This window comes from Tenebrio molitor, chromosome 4 (assembly GCF_963966145.1).
Source record: "Tenebrio molitor chromosome 4, icTenMoli1.1, whole genome shotgun sequence".
Lineage (NCBI taxonomy): Eukaryota > Metazoa > Arthropoda > Insecta > Coleoptera > Tenebrionidae > Tenebrio > Tenebrio molitor.
This window is the reverse complement of record NC_091049.1, coordinates 19,627,217-19,650,813: the sequence shown is the minus strand read 5'-3', so window position 1 is coordinate 19,650,813 and position 23,597 is coordinate 19,627,217. Positions and strand designations below refer to the sequence as shown.

Genomic DNA, 23,597 nt, shown 5'->3' with positions numbered 1-23,597 from the left:
GGATAATACATGCATTTGTAGAATTTTAAACGATAATAAATTACCTTCGTTTTGCAGGAACTGTTTCTCGTTAACACCGTATCTTGTTTTTTGATTATTGGTGCCACTTTTAATAGCAACTCATGAAAAGTTGCTACAGACATTCTAGTGAAATTCTTGAAACTGGCTGGATCTTCATATTCCAGTTCATTAAAAACTAAATGTGATATCCCCCGGTTTTCATTTCTCCATTTTCTTGCCCATATTCTGCGCACTTTACGTTTCCTTCTTTGTAATAAATGCTTTTTTCGTTGAAATAACAATAAAAGCAAATTTACATAAATCTTGATCTGCTGCTTGTGGTAAGTATTCATTTTACAAATTCGGAAAAATGTATATCTTTAACTATAACCTCGCTTTATTGACAGCTGTAGCTGACGCCTGTCTTAAAGAAAAACAGCTAGTCTAAACATCAACTTATACAGAATCCCAAAGTGCATGAGTTTTAAAATGATTTTATCACATGAAAAGTCTTGAAAACGCATATAGTGTAAACTAGCTTTTAGAGAAGTACGCCGCACACAACTCACCGTAAGTCATGCGCCGCGTACAACCGCGTAAATCCAATCAGTTGATACTGATGGAAGCGTTTTCTTAGAAAAAGTTCAACTGAACGTATTGTTGGCGTATGAGTTGGATGGTGTACGTCGTAATCAGTTTCGACTTGATCTGGACGCAGTCGTTGACTTGAGCTGACTTGACCATATAGTGTGAACAATGAGCCGAAAGTTTTCTACAAAAGTGAGATTTAATTAAACAATTTCCTGCTTTATATCAAGTTAGCAGCAGAAGTTATAAAGACTCTGTTGCTAAAAACAACATTTGGATGGCGGCTTGTCAGGTGAGGCAACCCGCGCCTCATCCTCATTTAAGCATGAATTTAAATAAAAATTTATTTTTAAGAATTAGTATTTTGCAGATTTGTTTTTGATATTACAATTATTTTATAATTTAATATATTTTCAAACTTGTAAATCCTAACAAGAAGAGAGGATAAATTTTAAATCCAGCGCTTCCAGTGCAACGGGACATATTCAAATATAAAGTCCCTAGATATACAAAGTAACGCGATTCATTAGGCCCGTGTGTTAGACAAAGACAAACTGATAATGGAGCCAAAATGGCCGTTTGACACGGTTTGACAGTTTTGACTTTGACGTTTGGTTTGACGTTTGTGACTATTGCATATGAGTTTACTGCTTCATCATATTCTGCTACTGAAATGCGTGACAAAATAACGTTCATTATTAAAAAAGCATTTACAATGGGCATTACGATAAAAGCTGTGGTGTCAGCTATGAGACCCCAAAACAGAAGTGTCTGGAGGTTATTTGGTATTACTGCTGGTAAATATTCTCAAATTAAGAACTATACACCACATCCATGTGATGAGCTGAGCAATCAAAAGCTGTATATATCGTCAGATCCTGTGCACATATTTAAAAATATCTGCGGTGCTTTAACTGACGGTAACATATTTGAGCTAGAAGAGTCAATTGTCAGGCAATATAATCTGCCCTTTAATTCTGTTTCAATACAGCCCGTACAAAAAGTCTGTGATGGATAAATCTGATACATTGAAACTGTGTCCAAGGATGAAAGAAAGTATGCTATATCCAACACATTTTCAAAGAGAAGAAACTCTATTAGTAGAACTAGTGCGCAAATATAAAAATAAAATAGAGTGCAAAAAATCAGACACTAACACCAACAAAATTAAAGTGCAAGCCTGGATAGATCTGTTAAAAGAATTTCTGGAGACACATATAGAGACCCTAAAGTTTTACGCAGCAAGTATGAAAATTTAAAAAAGAGGACCAAACAGAAATTTGCTGATGAAAAAGCATCAAAATTTGGAACTGGAGGTGGTCCTGAAGAACATTTTCACATGACTGAAGTTGATGTGAATATAAAAGAAATAATTGGAAAACAATTAACTGGCTTTCCTTCAGAATTTGATGATGATTGTGAAGAAGTTGGTGAGTATAATAAATGAAATGTATATTTCCCTAATATTAATTACAAAAACATTGTAATAGTAGAGGTCCCAACTGAAGCAGTTCCAGTGGAATCTACTTTTATTGAACAAAATTTGCAGTGTAAGTTATAATATTATTTTTAGTTTGCTTTTGTGTTATTATAATTATTTTATACCCTTCAGTTTGGGACGAGATTATCTCGGATACTTCTTTCTATCACAAACTGCACCACTTCTTTAGATAACCTAAATCTTTCTTTAAACTCTACATCTCTCCATTTCGTAAAATGATTTTCACGGACTCTATACACCTGTCGTTCTCTAGGATGTTGCACTAACTGATAGAGTTCGAAGAAATCGTCGTCGTGGGTTAATTCGCCAAGATACTGAACGTTTTCCATCACCGTTCCCTCGCAGTACTTTAACACCCACGATCTATTGAACTGGCGTTAAACCGACTCGAACAACCGTTCATCAAATCTTCAAGTTAAACTCAAGTTCACAATTAAACCGTTTTCGTACAACGTCAAAATAGCGCTGAACGTGGTTCAAAATTGAACGGATGGAAATTTAGCAATTTTGGCTGCATGCATTGAGCTACACCATATTTTTTAACGCGCGACTTTTAACGAATAGGAAATCATCCCCAAAAATGACGTAAAGATCATGCCAGTTTATTACACCAGTGGGCCGTCGCGACGCAGCGCCTTCGCGCCAACTAATATAATTCAGTAACAGTTTGAATAATAATTAGTTCTGCTCTTGTTCTGTGCTGGTCATCTTTGTGTCATTTGCCGTGCACATTTTCATTTTTGGTAAGGTAACATAACAAACATGAATCCCCAATTTGATTTAGTTATGCCGTTGTTAAATGTTCCATTTTCTCGTCGTTCTGAGATCGAAAAACGACAAATCTTGGCTAGTGTCGCTGATGCTTTGCAAGAGCACGCCAACGTAAACAAAATTTTATATAAGAGAATGTTAGAAAAAATAGACTTTTGGCAACGTATTTAATAGATGTTACTCTACTTCTTGGTAAACAGGAATTAGCATTTCGGGGCCATGATGAAACAGAAATATCAGTAAATCAGGGTAATTTTCGTGAAATTTTTCAATGTTTAATTAAGCGTAATGTCGAGTTGGCAGAACATGCCTCGAAATTGTCCAACATTTTTACTGGCCAATCGAAAACGATTCAAAACGAATTAATTTTTTGTGTAAGTCAATATTTGAAAGAATTTATTTATAATGAAATTTCAAATGCTATTTTTTTTTCTGTTATTGCCGATGATACCACTGATATAACAGAACGTTCACAATGTACTCTCACAATAAGATTTGTCGGTTCAGAAGCCAAAGTCCAGGAACGTTTTTTGGGTTTCTTTGATGTCAATGCAGATCGTTCCGCTGAATCACTTTTTTGAAATTTTGAAAGACCCTTTAAGTCCTTTAGCCCTCTTTACTCACTGTTGTGCCCATCGCTTAAATTTAGTTTTACAGCAAGGTACAAATTGTATTTCCAAATGCAGGATTTATTTCGCGACACTTTTGGGTATTCCTGCTTTTTTCCATCAATCTCCAAAGCGAACATTCATTTTAAATAATATTCATGGAAAACGCGTGCCTAGAGCCGTTGAAACACGTTGGTGCACAAGATCTAAAATTGTTCACTTAGTGGCAGACGAATGGAATTTCATTAATGAAGAATTTGAAGAAATCAAGAATATAGCCTAAGGGAATCCGTTTCGGCTTAGGGACGCGAGGGTCGCGGGTTCGATTCCGACCCAGGGCGAAATTTAAAATAAAAAAGGCTATATTCTGTCTCGTGATTCGGAAGTCACGTTAAGGCATTGGTCCCGATATATTGAGTTGGTCATCATGCCCCTCATAGATTTGTAAAACCAGTCCTACACTGTGTAACAAATTTTTAATTTTATTTATCCTACATCTGGACGAGATTCGATTTGCATGGCCAAAAGTCATTTAAAAAAAAATTCCGACTTTTAATTTGCATTATTAACATTTATTTTTCGCGATATACTTTCTATTACTGATCTATTATTTCAAATTTTGCAGTCTAAAAGCTTGAATATTTCACATTGTCAAGATCGTATCAATGACGCTGTAACTCGGCCTAATTCTTTGCGAAATGAAGAAATATTTAGAACAATTTTTAATACTGCTAAAAATTTAACTAGTTTATCGTCAAAACGTGGTATTACGTCAAACGAGAATGAAATATTTACTAATTATAAAATTTTGTTTTATGAAATATTGCAAATAGGTATTTCAAGATTTACAAAAATTAAGTTTTTTATCTTTGGTGGATTCGTCCCGATTTTCAGAATACAGTAAAGAATTTGCTTCATCATTATTAAGAGAACTAGATAATATTAATCCTCGTATATTTGATATAAACAGGCTCAACAACGAATTGTCCGTTCTGTATCGAGATGTTCAGTTTTTCAATTTAAATATAATTAAAATGTTATAGTTGATTGATTCTGAATTTAAAAATATTTTTAAGGAAACCCAAAAGCTTCTGTCACTGATTTTAACAATTCCAGCAACAAGTGTCAGCGGAAAGAAATTTTTCTTGCTTAAAGAGGATTAAAACTTATTTAAGGAACTCTATGTGTCAGGAACGACTCAGCGAACTAGCTACTTTGTCTATTGAGAAGGAATTGCTGACTGAGCTTTCCAAAAATCCAAAATTTTATGACGATATTATTGATAAATTTGCTAATTTGAAAGAAATTTATAAGAAATAATTTTAATTTAAGAAATACTTAACTTTTAGTTTTGTTTGTTGTTTTATTATTACACATTTGTTAGTTTACTTTTTTCGTTTTGTTAGAGTAAAGAGATTTATTTATTTTGGGAGTAGGGCTGTAATGGCGATGACCCCCTTACAATAGGTCAACGCGTTGAGCAGATTACCTCCGAGGTGACGTGGAAACATCTGCGCCAATCAGATCTTTTATAGAGCAAACAAAAATATGCGCCTCACGCTCGGCCTCACCTCACCCAGACCTCACGAGCCGCCACTGCGTAATACAATAATGGCTTGTACAATGACAAAAAGAGTTATATCTTTCTCATAATGCAGCAGACATTCTGGAACAACATTTTTCGGGAATTCCGATGTCACTAATCAGGAGAATGCTCGGGAATAATGACAAAATAAGCCGAGAAAAATATCCACCTGAACTAAGGTCATAAAGCATATAATTATGTTAGGAAAACATTTGCTTTAGCATTAGCACATCCGGCAACTATACGACAATGGTACAGTTCTGTTGATGGTAAACCAGGCTTTACAGAGGACGGTTTTGAAGCCCTAAACCAGATAGTTGTTACAAGTGCATTCAGCAGGAAAAGAAGTAATCTGCAGTTTAATGCTTGACGAAATGTCAATCAGGAAAGCAATTGAATTTGATGACAAACAATTCTCTGCTTATGTTGATATGGGAACTGAAATTACCAATGAAGATTTACCACCAGCTTCTTCAGCCCTAGTATTTATGGTGGTATGTCTTAATAGCAACTGGAAAGTGCCAGTGGGTTATTTTTTTTATAAACAGTTTAACAGGGGAAGAAAATGCGAATTTAGTGACATTATGTGTAAGTAAATTAAGTGAAGTTGATGTAAAAATTATTTCACTAACCTGTGATGGACCATCTTGCCATTTAACCATCTTCAAAGTTTTAGGTGGGAATATGGACTTGGAACAGCCACAACCATGGTTTAAACACCCTGAATTTCCACTGGAAATTAACATCATCCTTGATATTTGCCACATGTTGCAACTTGTGCGCAATGCATGGGAATTTTAACAGTGTTTGAAGAATGGAAAAGGAGAAATTATAGACTATAAGTACATAATCTTACTGCATGAATTGCAACAAACAACTGGTTTGCGAGCTGGAAATACGCTAACACAGAAACATGTCAATTTTAAAAAACAAATCATGAAGATAAACTTGGTAGCCCAAACCTTAGGCCGCAGTGTAGCTGACGCACTTGACTTTTGCATGAATGATGTGAAGTTGCCCGAGTTTCAAGGGGCAGGAGGCACAATTGAATTTATAAAGCAAATTGACAGACTTTTTGACATCGGCAATTCGTGAAACCCAATAGCAATGGGCACAAAAGGTCCATTACGTGTTGAGACGAAAGATACATGGTTGCCTTTTGTGAATTACTCGTTAAAATACATTAAAGAATTGACGGATGTGGTTGGCGTACCGATCTATAAAACCCCTAGGCAAACTCCAGCAGCATCATTTCGACACAACACTTGACGTTGAGGATCATGTATTGCGACTGATAAAAGAAATTTGTGGAAGTCATTTAAAAATACGGCTCCATCATGAGGCTGCTAAGAAAAATTAGCAGCTGCACAAAAGCTTAATTAGGAAAAAATTGTCACGACGTGTAATATTTAGTAATCAGTAAATAATGTTTATCCACAACCGATACATTATGAGGTCATAATTCTACTGTTTTGAGACGTCTTATAGGAAGTAGTAAATTTAGATTGATTTTTAAAACCCTTCAGAATTTGTTTTAGAAAAAAAAAAAAAAAAATTTAGAAATGTTGATCTATGTGGTTGAGGAGTCCTATTACCAGTTAAAATAAATGCACTTTTTCCTGTTACTCCCTGTTATCATTGAAATTCTTTCACACAAATCAAAAGAGAACAGGTTAAAATGTAGCCCTTCAAAGAATAACCTCATTAAAAAAAAATATTTTATTAATTAGAACCTTCTAAATGTTACACCTGCGATAATGGAATCGCCTTGGGTGTCCGAAAAACTAGAATAGGTAGATGGTGGTGTATGTATAAATAACTCTACTCTATATTAAAAACATAGATTTATCAGTTTCTTTAACAGTGCTAATATTATTACACTGTCCTCATATGAGGTTAATACAGAAACTGTGTAACGTAAAACACACTAAAAATGAAGCACAACTGAATCTAGTAAATTTGAAATCTAGTACTCAAACTGTACTAGTTGCATTACCTAGCTGGAGCAACACTGAGAACACCTAGTTAGTAGTTACTTTTTATTTTAGATAAAATGGATATGAAAATAACTTTAATAGAATTTCGTCAGTTTCAACAGAGACGAATGTTTACATTAAAGAAAATGGGTCGAGGCTAATGTGGTGATACTCGTAAATACAGCAGTCCATTACATATTTATGGAAAATATACTTGACTTCACCAAATGGAAAAAAATACAGACTATACAATCTATTATAGAAATCACTCGGACAGTTATTTTGATTACGTTGTTCGCTTTGTTATAAAATTCAACACCTAAAAAAGCAAAGCCGCAAGGCCGAGTTACTCAGGTAGACAAAAGTTTGGAACACACTATTTGCAACATGTTTTATGATTTTCACGTAGTTGAAAAAAGGTGACCAACAATGCTTGGTAACATTATAGTAATACATACTTTAAAAATATCAGCGACAGAAGGTCAAAAAAATTCTAATAGAAACCCATGATGCACGTTTGAAAAGAATTGAATATTTAAATAAACTTATGCAATATTGGCGTGACTGATGGGAGCCATAAGGGACTTCCTAAACTTACATTGCAAAGAAGAAGCAATTAATTATTGTCCACGCTGAAAATCAGGTTTTGTAGAAAATGGACTCTTGACATTTACATCTAGCAAATACGTTATTTAGTTATAACATACAACAGTACATACTGATTTTTATCTTACATAGCAAAAAATTTAGGGAATATCACGATGACATGAATTGGGAAAATTTTCAGACATGGTTGAAATCGCAACTTATTCCGAATCTTCCCCCAAATTCTATTTTAGTCGTTGATAATACACCTTACCACAATACTAGAGAAATAAAAGAACTGACTTCCACCACACGTAAAGCAGAGATGCTGTTCTGATTAGAAGAAAATCAGATTCAAACGGATACAAATCTTTCTAAACCTGAGCTATATCACATCATTAAACAACATAAAAATAGGCATAATGTTGGGGAAAACCACAGTGTTATTCCCGAGTTTAGTTTCGGTTGAATCGTCGATACATGCATACATTAACATTGTTCATAAACACTGAAATCTCTGGGTTTTATGCACAATACCCAGAGATTTTAGTTAATATGCATATTAACTAATATCTCTGGATATTAGAAACGTGGTTTCATTCTTACGACACCGGTAAGAAAGCTAGGGTGGACAAATAAAAAAAATGTGTCCTACATGTACCTGTAGGAAAAGGAGAGCGCATTATTATTCTGCATGCCGGATCGCGAAATGGATGGATAAACAACGGTTTACTATTAAGTGCAAAAATAAAACATTCTTCATTAGATTATCACGATGATGTGTAATGAAATTTTTATGGAGTGGTTCCGAACAAAATTACTACCTAACTCACCGGAAAATAGTGTCATCATAATAGACAACGCCAGCTATCACTCAGTTCAAAAATTTAAAATACCAAATACAGGCAGTAGAGAAATAGAAATAATGGAATTTTGGGAAAAAAATTATTTGTACTTCGAAGAGAATTATACAAAAAAAGAGCTTCTCGAAGTTTTAAAAACGAAAACATTTGCGAAACAATATGAAGCTGATAAAGAAGCGACTAATTGGGGTCATGTGGTACTTCGTCTTCCACCGTACCATTGCATTTTCAACCCGATTATGATGATATGGGCACAACTAAAAGGCAATTTAAGAAGGAACAATAGAAATCATAAATTTAGTGAACAGACGATAGATTTAATAAAAGAAGTGTCAAAAATAGACGACACAAAATGGGCTAATTGTGAACGGCATGTGATAGAAGTTGAAGATGATTATCGTGCCAGTTAAAGAATTAATAATTAAATTTTTAGGCACCCTTAATAAAAAAGGTAATTTTACGTACTCCCATGCGGACAAGAAGTAAATCTTTTTCGGACGCACTTTTCGGGGCATGCTTTTCAGGGCATGGACTGTGGTGCCATCTGTTGGTCTGTTTAGTAAGTTAACAACGAAACCGACAAAACGAAGTAAACCGACTGAAAAGAAACGAATATTTGAGAGTTAAATTTACCTAACCAAATTGTTTTATTTGCAAGTGTTGTATTGTTTATCTCTGGTTGTGGTTATTTGGCGAAAAAATAAGAAAATGAACGTTGACCGGAGTTGACAGCAACAGTGAAATTGACGAAGAGATGACTAAAAGGCCGCCGGACATTGCAGACGAAGCAAACACTGCAGAACAAGACTTGGTTTCGAAAAAATCTGGACGTGGAGACCTGTATAACATTGACAATGTCGACCATAAAGTCGAAGATTTACATTTCTTCGTTTTTTGTGAAAAGAAAGCAAGTAAGACATTTTCACTGTGTTTAGTTATTTTCTTCTTGTTGCACCATTGTAGTTAAAATGCCTTTTGTGCCTTTTGTCCTGCCCTGTTTTCAAGTCTCGGCTCCGCCTCGACTAGAAAACCCAGACTCGGACGAAAAAGATGCAATTTTTGGCCTTGACACACAAATAACTATTGGGTGACGATAGTGACAGCAGTGATGATGCTAGTCTGTGCGAGAGTGATGGCGAACATGATTAATTTTGTCTTGTCCAATTGTTAAATTTATAAAAACAATTATTGTATTGTAAAAGAACTTAGGAGTGGATTACTTTCAGTCTTGGTTGTTTCATTTTAAAAGCGAATACGGACCTGTAATTCAAAGACAGGCACATGTTGCAAGAATTATGACAGGGTAGGTAAATAATCTGTTGTGATGGATTTGTCGTGAACAACCCTAAAAGTTAATGTGACAATTGCATCGTACAATTCACTTATCTTTAGACGAACTATACCTAATCTAACCCCTATTTCTTATGAAATACATGGCTTTTGCGACGCCAGCCAAATCGCCTACGGCGCCTGGTATACAGGGTTATTCACATATAATGACGGGCCTGACCAGGTAAAAATGCAATCCCAAAGACATTTTACAAAGCATCCATTGTATTGTGGTATTTAAAAATTAAATCAGGAATCCAAGTAGGTATTCTGTTAGTTTGAAAGGTATGTCTGTCATTACATTTTTCGTTCATATTTAGTATTTGAAAATGAACCGACATCATCCTACTTACCCATTACTTTTTAATTGTTTATTATTGTTATTAAATTTTACTTTGCTGAGAGAGGTATTTTTCTGTCAGAACTTGACATTTATTAGGCTGACGTTAAAAGCTGTCTATGTTTTATGTGCATGTGCATTATGATAATGTAACAGGGATCGAGATAGCTTTATTTATAAATTGTATTTTGGGTTGCATTTTTACAGGTCAGGTTCGTCATCTTACGTGAATAACCCTGTATATCCGAGTAAAAGATGCCCTCGGAAAGTCTCAGTTGAGTCTTCGGTTGTGACGCTGAAAGAGGACAGAGAGAATTTGTCGTTTTATTTTACTCGCAAGTTACATTTTAACCTTAACACTAGTATCAGGAAGAACTAAAAGATCGGCGAGGTTAATGATAAAATACGTCGCACGAGTTACATCAAATTTTTACAGATGCGTAATAAATCGTGTGGTAGAGTAAGTGGAACAAACCGATAAAATACCAGTTTAACAGTTATCACAACAGAATATGAACTTTACTTCTTGAATACTGAATTTTTGATAACGTTTCTAAAAATACTTTTAAATAGTTTTGTTTTCAAGTAAGTACTTAACATTAAATAAATGAATAATAAAATAAGATATAATAATTTGAAATATTTATTTATGCATCAAGGGAATTATAAAGATGTTACTTACGGAAGGTAATGAGACTGCAATCCAGAGGGCCAATTCAATTCAAATACAAAAAACAAATTTTGTTGATCTTTAAATTAGACGAACTGGATGCTGATTATGTAAGTACCGTGAGATTGAAAAAAAAAAAAAATTGAGTTGGCTGTGACCAAAAATTTCAGTTGGCAATTCGTTAAGATTTCAATTATCAGAGGTGTCTTAAAAGTTACGTTAATGATTTTGAGAACGTTGGAATCTTGATTTTCATAAAGGAGTAAATTATGTGTGACCTGTCGGTTGTAAAAGAATGTTCGTGTTCGTTTCCTGAGATATATAATCGGGAAAGTGGTATATAACTAAATATATAAACTTCCCCGGTTATATACTTAACTTGACATCTGTCAAAGATAACCTCAAAATTCACAATAAATTAATGTTTTTTAAGACTTTGCCCAAACGAACACGCAAAATGTTATTCAATATTCGTGCGCTGTCAGTTTTCAGGTATTCGGCCTCTTTTGCATCACTTGGTTGACGCCTCGTGCTTTAAATTTCGGCCTCATAGGTGAAAAGTGATCTGACAGCGCTACTCATATGAAAATAACTAATATCTCACCTAGGGCAATAAAATAATGAGATTTAAAACTCCCGCGTCTTTATTCAACGGTGAGCCCCATAATGTTACCCTTCGCTTCATGTTTTCAAATGACCTTCGCAAAGGCGGAACATCAATTAAATTGCAGTTATTAATTATAGTACTCGGAGAACTCTCAACGTTTTATGATAGGGAGTACCAATAATGAGGGGATTAGTATTTGATACCTCCTAGTGAGAAGAGGGGCACTTCGTCCAAGAGAGACTAGAGGTTGTTTTTGTAAGAGGTACACACCGTATAGTTGCGCAGTAAACCAACGTTGGTTCGCTTGTGCCACACTCTGCTAAATCAATCAGCTGTTCGTACATTCAGTGGCGTCCTGTTTTTCAGTTGTGGGTTGTGGTACCCAAGTTTAATTTTGTTGCGTTGTATTGAAGATTGTGTTGTAATAAACGATAAAAAATTGTATTTCTTAATAGAAACCTGAACTCTAGATCTAGAACAGTGTTCTCTGTAAGACAAATAGAATAGAACGACGTTTTAATTAATAAAAAATATAAAATTAATTGAAATAGTTTGGTTACGCCACTGCTCATAACTATGACGTCAGCTTCGCCCAGGTTGTTGGCTCCGCCTATGTACTATGTCGGACAATAAATTTAGGCCGGCCTGTCATTGAGTTGACATCAAAATGTGAAGCTGGCATTATGTTCAACTAAACCCATTTTCGATTTTTGTCATTCTTGTCATCGTGACAGCGATAATCAAAATTAAAATTGGGAAAAGAAGCGTGCACCAGAGAGAAGTGCTACTACAAATCAGTTATGCTAGTGCGTCATGATCTGTTACGAAGTTACGAAAAAGGCGAAGGAAACGCCAAACAGCTTGAAAACCTCCAGTTTGACAAACTGACACATCAGTCATAATGACAATAAATGGTCGCTTGCATTGACTTTTTTGAAATGTCAAAAATTTGCCGGCCTAAATTTATTGTCCGCCATAGTACCTCTTACAAAAACAACCTCTACCTGGTACCGTCTGCCCTCTTTCTAAATCCAGTCCCCAGGGTAAAGACCCACCCTTAAAGGTCTGTTTATTTGGGGCTACTTCCTAATTCTTTGTTAAGCTGTTTAACTTCATAACGATATTGCCTATCATAAAACGTTCGAGTTCTGGGAGTACTATACTTGCATTAATTCGGGAATTGTGCCAGGCTTGTTTTTGAAGACGTTGTTTTTCAGGTATGGAAGAACAAAATTATCAAGGCAAGTTGTTGGTAAGTGCCATGAAAATCCGCAAAAAAGGTTGAAATTCATCAAAAACTCGAGAATAGGACCATTTGCCGTTCTCAAGTCGTTCTCCATTTCTGAAGTAACACTGCACAATGAACATTTTTTGGTCTAATGTGAACATATTGTAATAGCACATTTTAATAATCAATAATTAATAATAACAGTTACTATTGTAATGACATCTGATGACAGTTTAATTAAATTTTTACGTGTTGCCAATCGAACCGTATTAATCACGGAAGCACGATTTTTTTTTATTTTCGATCGCAGGCTATTATGGCACCCAATCAGTCGGTCCCGGCTACTTACTTAGTAGTGGTCGTTAGGTCATGTTGGAGGCGCTTGCGCTACCTGAAAACTTCTAGCACTTGGCTTTAGCCAGAAGGTATACGATTTTTTTTATGTCACCCAATATACTCCACTTCAATATTGACGGTCAAATGTACCGCGAGGGGCAAAGAGACGATCAATTGCACTAACGCCGTCGACTGTACCGTAGCACACTTCAGGTGTGGTTCCTTCTATGAGGATTCACGTCTTGCCAGACCTGCAACGGTTTACACCGATGGTAAATGGAGAGAAAGCGTTCCCGATTGTCGTCCAGGTTAGAACGTGGTGATTAAATTTAAAATTTGAAAATGTTGCGATTTCTTCAAGTTTGCGGCAAGAGTCCCACAACGAAAGATTGATCGTTGGTGGAAGGGTTTCGAAGAAGGGACAGTTTCCGTGGCAAGCGGCCTTGTATTCATCTGTAGATAAATCATTCCTTTGTGGAGGAAGTTTGTTAAACGAAAGAGTTATCTCGACGGGTAAGTTGTCCACGATTTGAGACATACGAGTACAGTTGCCGCTATTCGATGTGAAAGTGAAACTTTTTTACCCCTTTCTGAAATGATTATAGAGTTGTTATTTTTATTTCATCGAGTCCATTTCTTCTAAACTTATGACGCACCACGTCCAAATGTTTTCTGTTTCACGGGGTTCTCCTACTAACAGCGTCTTCCAATAAATAAATTCTTGACTTTTCTTCTTCTCATATTAATTATCTTTCCACGATTTTTATTTGTGATTTCTCTTTATAATCTACTTCGAGAATTAACACCAACGAATTTCATCCTGTTCTTTGCCAACCCGATTTCGTCATATTTCTTAGATTACTGAATTCACTTTCTTGTTCTTCCTTAATTTGCTGCTGCCACATCAAACACATCTTTGCCATTTATTGATGTTATTCCAATTGATTTTTTAATTTTGTTGGTCTTTAAATCAAACGAACAGGGGGTCAATTTTTGAAATCATTCGTTACATAGCATTTTCACGAACGAGTTTATGGCTTTTGGAAATCTCAATTTTTGGTAGTTATGGCTATGACATGTTTTACCACTCGCATAAATAACGGTTGCCAAATGTGGCAGCGCAGCTTTTTCTTGGCGGATGTGATTAGTAGTGACATTTCCAGTCATAAGAAACGTGAATTCTAGCGAAATGACTAGTGTACGCGGAGCCAAAATCAGCAATAAACAAAAAAAAAACTATTAACCGAAAATGTGAAACATCTCGCATCGTTGGTGAGCGGTGCATCAATGTGGAGAAACGTAGTTTATTGTCTAGTTTAGAAAATTTGCCAAAATTGAAAAAAAAAAGTAGACTTGGCAAGATTTGCTACGAACGAAAACTAAAATCAGCAACAATAATTAAAAGCTAACAAGACAGGAGGAGGATCATCGCAAGAGAAAATATTTTCTAATATTGAAGAAGACATCTTAGACATTATAAAACAGTTTCGGCAAGTGGAATCTCTTGAAAAAAATCGGAAGCATTTTCACGACAAAATTTACAGAAGAACGCCAAGTATAGTAATATTAAGAGCGCATTTTTGTTCAAAGCGGATTAAGGAAGTTTTGAAACGGACCTCCCTAATTTTTGAAGGTGTTATTAAAAATGTCTCGCAAAGTAAGACATTTATAAAACTCTCAAATTGGTTGTTGTTAGTTGTTATTAACTTTATTAAATTACTGCGCTACTAATATCTCTAATAACCTCAATTTTTATATGATGAGATTTTTCACCCTAGCTCAAAAGTGTACACTGTTGTCAGCTCTATTTTGGGTGTAAATTGCGGTGTTGTGGTTCTTTGATTGAAAAATAGACTATAGCAAATTAAAATTCATTTCTCTAAGAAGATGCGCATCCTCTTAGATGCGATAATTCAATGATCAATGGAGAATTAGAAAGATAAAATTTCAGAGTACTTGCTACTAAAATTTTAAGCAATTATTTCAATATCTATAGGCACTATGACAAAAAAGTGAAAAGTGGTACGACTACGGCAACCTTACCCTACTTATCACTTTGCAGTTTTCATTGTTTATCAGTTTTCAAAGTGTTAATTACGATGTTCTGAATTAATTAAGCCCGCAAAAGAGTCTTTCAAGACCACACAGTGCAGGATATTAATTGCGGTAGTGAGAAATTAATATTTCTTCACATCTAAACATACGAAAGTGAAAAGTGGTATGACTAAGACAACATTACCCTTTATCTGATCCAGTAATATCCAGCTATGTCAAATCATGAATAATTTATTATACATGACCACATGTAAAGTTAAATATCAGAGAGATTGTAGAAGCTTTTGAAGCTGTTCTCTATTTAACAATTATAGATATCCTGTTTTGTTGGGAAACTCATCTTTGTACTTGACTGTAAAATGCAAATTGTCTATGTGACATATTGGTTTACAAAGGTTTCGGTCATATTTAAAGCTTTTTAGTGGGTAAATCTTTCCTATTCTTAAAAATCAAATACAGGTATACCTATCTCACACTACATAAATGCAGGGTAGCAAACTGAAAAATCCTTCAAGTGATTAAAAACATTGAATAACCTATACTCGTTTCTTACAAACATTGAAACTAACATGTTCATTCATCCACTGTCAATGTGCTCTAATATTTACTGCAACAATGACCAGCCATAGCTAAATACATACCCATTTACTGAACAGTTTTATAACACTCTGAGAATGCCACAATCAAGCGCTTAGAAACTTACCATGCAGTGGTGAGTTACTAATTGTTTCAGGTCTACTCTAGTGACTTCCGAAGATAGTACCTTGTTTGTTTGTTGGTATCGAAATACCACATCTTGAATGACAACTCACCTCTCAAAAAACACACACCACGGTCCGCTGATAGGCACAGTTTATTCTGTAAAATACAACAGAACAAATAATATAATAATATACACGTTACTCATAAACTTTTACAAAAAGTTAACATAACCTTAAAAATGGCACCACTCGCTTTACATTCACAATCCGAATCTTTAACGTGCGCCAACAAACTAGTGTCTGTCAGCGACTATGGCCGTTATAATTAAAAATATAATCAACACTGAACATGACAAACAAAATATGAAAAGAAAAACTTACAACTTCAATTGCCTCACTCTCACGACTGGAACCATGAACAGTTGAACGTTGAACCGAAACAAAAACAAGTAACACGTGCAACGATAACCTGTGACCCCACAGACGACAGACGTGACCTCGTGGCCGCCAATCACAAAATAATGAGCGCCCTCTACAATTCGGAAGAACTAAATTTGAAGACGACAATTTTGAATTACAAATTACATTATTTGTTATTACAACTTACATTTGAGCAAACTGCTGAATGTGTTCTAAAAACTGTCACGGGAGCCTCAAACAATCTATTGGAAGGAAATAATACCGTGGGATCAACAATAATTCAAAGCAAAGAAGGCGACGATGGTAGGCGACAGATGCTGCGATGCACGGAAGTATTTTTGGTTGCATACACCTGTTTCCATTTAAATTTGGTCAAAACTAAACAAAAATTTAATAACATGTTTCAATTAATATTTGAACAATAGGTGTGTTTCAGATTTATTAAAAACATTTTTTTTCTAAGATTCCATTGAAGGAATCACCAAACCTATTAAACTAGGCAAAAAAGGAATTCCACAATTTTTCTTGGAAAGCAAAATAATTGCCCGAATCCTCCCACGTATTCTTAAACACTAGAGAAATTTAAAATGTTACAGGTATTTGAAACATTACATTTAATGTGTACCTATGTGTATACAACGTGTCTCAGAAATAAGTAGGTACAGCGTGTTTATAAATGTCTGTTATCACGTTGCCTTTGAAAAAAGCTAATTCTCTACAAAATCGTGAACTTGACTAGCAATGCACGTCAAAAAAATTATACGTCAAGTAGACAGATTGTGAAAGATGCAATTCGAACAAAATAAATTCATTTTAGAGGCTTATTTTATGAACGGTATAGATAACGATGGTGTCTGGGCATACTCTGTAGAGCCTTGTCTCGATCAATTCCGCATCAGATTTCCAGATTACCATTGTGACGATCATTGTCTACGTCAGAAAATCAGACGAACTGTATAACGCATTCAGGAAACCACTTGTCAAAACGAAACGTCAAACTAATTTTAAAGATTTTAAGCGATTTGGAGCCTTTAAGGGGTTCGTCGAACTAAAAAACATTGTATTCAAATCGTTCGTATGTCAATTGGGCTTTTTTGGCACTCAATTTACACAAGAACTCGTCAAATAAACTACTATTGTTTCATAGGGTTTAAGGAATAGCAATAGTACTTTTGTGTGCAACCGTACGCGAAATGAGCACTTCGCGTGCCTTGAGCAGGCCGCGAAATTGAATTTCGCAGCCGTTGCCTTGACGACGGCCGTAAAAGTAAAAGTCATTTCAATATTTATTTATTATCACAATTACAACATGTCTATCTCTATATTTGCCGTGTGATCTTACAAAATCTGGATTGGGTACAGTTAAAGTTTGATTTATGCCAGTTTTTGTGTCAGGAACGGCCGCTATTAGTACAGAATTTTCATCTGGTTTGAAGTTCCCGCCAATTTCAAATGGAGTGGTGGCTTCATGAATGACGAGTCGGTAAAAAAGATCCCGATTATCGATCTAGAAGAATTATATAGGTTAATTTTTAACCGGTCAAAAAGGGAAATATCTAGTAACTAGTAAGATATCCTGAATCCTGAATGTCATCAACAGACATTTTGGTTTATTTGTCTCTTCGCACGGCATCTGATATTTCCACGATTAAAATAACCTAAAAGGGAGCAGATGATAACTTATCTTAACAGAATTTAACATTTACCTGCCACAATAAATAAATTCCAGTAAATAGGTAAGCCAATGCAACATTATCCAACACGGTTTTCACATTCTTCTTGTTACATCAGTCTCAAAGTCACTGTAACATTTTTTTATATTGCTGTTTCGATTTTTCAGGCTTCAAATGCGACACTGCACAATTTATAATATTTTTTTAACTCTGGATGAGTACACGGAACAAGAGCTGCATATTTGCGGTATAATCTTACAAATTCTGGATTGGTGACAGTAAAAGTTCGTTTTATGCCAGTTTTTGTGTCAGCAACGGCCACTATTAATACAGAATGTTCATCCTTGATGTCATCGATAGACATTTTGGTTAGTTCGTCTCTTCGCATGGCTTCTGATATTCCTGATATTCCATGATTAAAATGACCTAAAAAAGGGCAGATTATACAGTAAATTGATCTGGTCTCGTGTCAATACCTTAGACTTTTTCGCCTGATAACAAACTGACTTTTTTTCAAAAAAGGTACCAATTTCAGAAACTTCGTGACACCAATGCCATCCCGTATGTTCAGCGTGAGCTTCAACATTGAATATGTGCTCCATAAAGTTGAACTTTTCACAGTTTTTGATTTTTCCATTAAATAAGCCAAAACAACATTCTCCGACACTGGACACTGCACAATCTGCAATATTTTTTAACTCCGGGGAAGTAGACGGAACAAAAACGTTGTAATTTTCTTGCGACATTTTTCTAATTTTTCTTAAAATGAATTGTTTTATTTATGTCGTTTCCATAGCGACATGGCGACATGTAGGCCGACTTTATTTTTATTGACAGTGAAGGAAATTTTACTTGTTCATTTTATAATTACAAATTTTTGGGTTGCACACAAAATGTTGTGTACACCTTGGCTACGAAATCCTTTGACGACCTCGAGATTGTCTTGTCTCGGCCGCAAAGCGGCCTTGACGACAATTTTTCTCTCGGTTCGTCAAAGTAGGATTTCGCAGCCTTGCTATACAAATAACTATTTGAGTCTAAGGCTTTAAGAGCATCTAATATTTCCGCTTCTGTAATATCTGTGATATTTACATTTCCAGTCTGACCCGCTGATGCCAGCGGAGTGTTATTATTAGGTACTCACAGAATCATTGTAAACGGATTGGAAGTAATCTGCAAAAGAGTAAAGTATTTGTTCGCTTCCATAGACTTGTGATCCATTAAAAGAGTGGTAATTCACTAGTGATTCTGTTGAGCTTTACGTAACGCCAGAAATTTTTTGGATTGTCTTGTATATCTGATTCAATGTTAGACTTCCCTCTTTTGTGCGAACTGTCAATCTGTATTTTAATTCGTTTTCTTAATTCTTTAAAAGCAAAAAAGGCATTAACGACTTTGTTCATTTTGTATTGTTTCAGTAAGCGGTATTTAGCGCGAATATTCCGAATTATATCTGAACTAAACCATGGAGGGTATTTGAGTTTACGAGGCTTGTATTTCGAAACGCAAGCATTCAATAAGTCATAAATATGGTTATAGAACAACTCACATGCAATGTTTATATCAGTACAGTTAATTTCAAAATTATCGCGTATACCTCAAAAATCAAGAAGTCGATTTGTTACAGTTTTTTTCACATGTAAAGATGCCTTCTTGAAATTTGAGCGTCATATTTTTTATATAAGTTAGGTAAGCTTGACAACATAAAATGTCGCTGATATTTTAGAACACCATAATATTATCTGTTCTATCCTCTGCACGGTGCTCTTCGCGATGTTATTATACTGGGCTACCCTCCGAATCGACCACCCTTCTTCTAATTTGGAAAGAATGACCACTTTTGCGTTTTCGGTTAGATTAGGCATTTTGTTTGTCAAAATTGACATTGATAATTGACAAAAAATGTAAGTGCATTTCACATTGTAGAAAATTAGGTGTACTCTATAATTTTGAAATTAACTGTACATCGTTCAAGAGAAGACCAATCAATTTCTTCCAGTTAGCACTGAAGTGCATTTAGGTTCGCTCTTCGAAGATTATAGTGGTGAGAGTTACTATAATTATGTAACCATTTGCTATTCACACTATGCAGAGCTATTGACAGCACTAATGCAGGATGGTGAGAGTCTTCAGGAACCAATACAACGTCCGCTTTCTCGACTTCGCAATCCCGATTTGAAAATGTTAAATCTAAGTAACGGTTATTAAAATAAAGTTAAATTGTCCCAAATTTAAAAGATTTTGGAAATTGATCAAACAGGAACTCTTGTCATTACAATGGCGAGAATTTAAATATTCAAAATATTCAGGAGTATTGAAATCTCCAATGAGGCAAGTATCTGAACCAAAAATAAACTTGACAGAACAGAAGCCATCAAATATCGAATTGCAGTACTCTGGATAAACTGGGAGGTATATAGGGTGCCTTTTTTTTAACGCTGGCCATAGGGATTTATATGATAAAAACTTTGGATCGAGTTAATAAGCTTCACGAATATTTAAGTAAAATTTGGTAGAATATTAGAGTAATATTTTCCTGAAATCGTCAAGAAAGTGGGTCATTTCAAGACGCAGTTGGATCTGGAAAGTGTCACTTTTCAAGCCTAGTCAGTTTTGCGATTTTTGCCTGCCGAAGCATTTTTACTTTGCAAGTAGTTAGTCATTTTACTATAATGGTTATCGTTACCTAGGTGACTATGTCCGACTTGATACGATACAATTTTATTTTTAAATTTTTAAAACGCGATTTCAGAAAAAATGTAATACATTACGCAGCATGAAAGTGTCTATGCGTGACTCGGAGGCTTGAAGAAGTACTCGGACGCTTCGCATCCTCGTATTCTTCAACACGCCTCCTCGTCTGTAAAATATCACTTTCATGCCTCGTAATGACAGCACCTACACAAGTATTTTCTTCATGAGATTTACCACAAAAAGGACACAATGGATTGTTCTTACAAAATTTAATTTATGGTTAAAACCGTGGCATCTGTAACACCTAGTCACGGAGACCGCGTCGTAAACAGAACAACTACTCAAAGCAACAAGCACATGCCCACATTCAAGCAAACATTTATATGTATCCAATTTTGACGTTTGTAGCCAAATACGCAATTTTGATTCAAATTATTACTTACATTAGACAAAGTATCAAGTGGTAAGTGGAATTAGTATTTTTGGTTTCAGAAATACACCACAATGGACTCATACTGTATATAGGTACATACCTATCGCCAAAATTGAAAAAGTTCAAAAAAAGTTTGTTAAATTTATCTGTATTAGTACCTCTTGTTGATAGGAAAACCTTGTTCGATGCTTACTTTAATTTAAAAGTGTTATCTTCGTTTGTAAATCGAGTGATGTCGTGAATCTTTTCAAAATACATGTTCCCGGATGGCAAGTGGGAGGTTTTCATTGCAATCATCACACTCAATATGGATACAATTCTGCAATCTGTAGGCTGGCTAGGCTAACGAGGCAGCTTGCTACAGTTTGTCCAGCGAGAAAAGAGATTAGTTGACATAAAAATTACTAAATTCTGCGTAGAAAAAGTAGTACCTAGCGCACGTGACATTGGAAATATATCCTTCAAGCAGTAATATATATATAATAATTGGGATTAATTATGTCAGTGTCAATCAATATGTAAATGGTAGCCGTTGAAATAAATTAAAATAAAATAATCACCTGTGTGATCCTCTTCTAGAACAACTGCTCCTAAAATGACTTTGAGGCGCTGTGGCCCAATAACAAAATGTCTTGTAAAATTAAGGAGCGAGCAGGTATTTGTAGAATTGATCCAAATGTCTGTACCTAGTACCGCTGAGCCATTCACACTGCAAGATCAGAGTTTGTACCTTTGTTTTTACTTTTGTGGCATCAAAAAGGTGCGAAATTACATTTTAGATTTTAAAATGTATTTGCATGCAACGCTTGGATCTCCTAAATTTAGTCGCTTGAAAGCCTCCCCCTGTACCAGAGAATAGGTAGGATATCTACAAAAATTAAATTCTTTGACGGGTCTATGAAGAATTCCCTGATAGAATTAGCCACTTTCTGAGCCATTTTCTTTCTCTTTTGATGCCTACGTGCAGTGAATATAAAATTCGGTTTCGGCTAAAAAATTCACCCTCAGAAAAACAGCTTAATTTTTAGGATTCTGCCGTTTTTAAGGTAGATTTATTAAAAAAAAGTTAAAATGTCAAGGCATTTTGGCCTATTTTTAAGGTATCTTAAAAAAGTTAAAATTCGCCTTCGGCTCATGAGGCTGTGCTGAATTTCAAGGCATTTCGAGCTGTTTTTTAGATATTTTAAAAAAGTCAAAATTCGCCTTCAGCTCATCAAGCTGTGCTGAATTTCATGAATTTTGCCCCGTTTTTGAGGATACTTTTTTAAAAAGTCAAAATTTTAAGGATTCTGTTTTTAAGGAATATTAAAAAAAAATTCAAATTCGCCTTCGGCTGATGAAGCTGTGGTGAATTTGAAGGCATTGCGATCTTTTTGTTTTGAGAAAATAACTAACAAAGTGTCCCAGAACGGATTAAGGCTCTGTATCCCAAAGTTGTTTCATTACCTGCTAATAAATTTGGTTCATTCCTTTTCGATTTCATTTATTAATTTCTCTTTTAATTACAGTGAAACCAATACATACATAATTAAATACTATACCTAATAATCATCACCATCCTACAAAATAACTACAAAAAATATAGAAGGTTCATATAAAAAAATGTAAAAAATTGGCATCTTTGAATTTGAGCCCATAGTAAAGTTCATTTAGGTCAGGTCAGTCAGGATTCGGAGTAGATCGACGGCTACAAAAATAAATAAAAAAATATATACATACATATAGGTTTTCTCACCTTAAACTTAAAAATTCTTTTCGTTCTTCATTAAGAAATTTTATAGGTATCGGGAAGAATGTAACAGTAAAACTGTCTTGTCGTCGAGGTTATCATTATAAGAAGAAGGGTTACCACTTTCTACATGAAACCAAAAATTAAAAATTAAATACAGGGTGTTAGGGAATGGTGTCCCAAGAATGTCAGGGTGAGTTTCTGAGGGAAAATATGGTCTAAAAAAACATGAATGATTTTCTCAAAGATAAAAATTTAAAATGGTGCCCCACTGTTTGCAAACTTTTGCATCATTTTATTGTTGTAATAATTAAATAAATAGTTAAAGTTAATGAAAGTTAATTGCTTAGGAGTAAGGTTACGTTTGTGACTAACGGGCACCTTTGATAATTATTGTTGCTAAACTACCAAGATAATCATGTGATCACCTTTAACTCAGCAGCGTACTAGCAATTTTAACCAAATTTTCAATTATTTGCATCTCGAAAAGGAAAAAAACTTTTATAAGAAAATTTTTTTGTCTATGACTTCTTCACATCATCACCAATTACCGGTTTTTTTTTCCAAACTTATTTCAGAATCACCCTGTAGGTTCACCGCTAGAGTCCGCACACTTTAAGGAGAACACGTTGTGTCATCCAAATCTGTCCGTGAAATTTTGTTCAGTGGCGTATCACTTGCGTTCAGAAATGGGGGCATACGTTTTTATTTGAATGATTGTGATACTGCTTTTATCAATACTAACCTCGCTCAAATAAAGAAATAAAAATTATTTAGTTCTGAACAGAACTGATTTTAATACAATAGAAAACAACCCTGAAATCACGCCTCTGACACCGCATGGCCGGTAAGCGGTTCTACCTTCCCACCCTAGAAATCGAAAAATGGACTCGACCAACGTAGTT

The 23,597-nt window shown here is 35.0% G+C and overlaps 1 long non-coding RNA gene across 1 annotated transcript in view; it reads right to left on the bottom strand.

Annotated features, from left to right (window-relative positions):
* LOC138128369 (uncharacterized) overlaps positions 1 to 23,597 on the bottom strand; it is a 131,892-nt gene that overhangs the window by 1,223 nt on the left and 107,072 nt on the right. The window contains exon 3 of the long non-coding RNA XR_011158624.1: positions 45 to 15,900. This is a non-coding gene — a long non-coding RNA (uncharacterized lncRNA). The remainder of the gene's footprint in view (positions 1 to 44; positions 15,901 to 23,597) is intronic.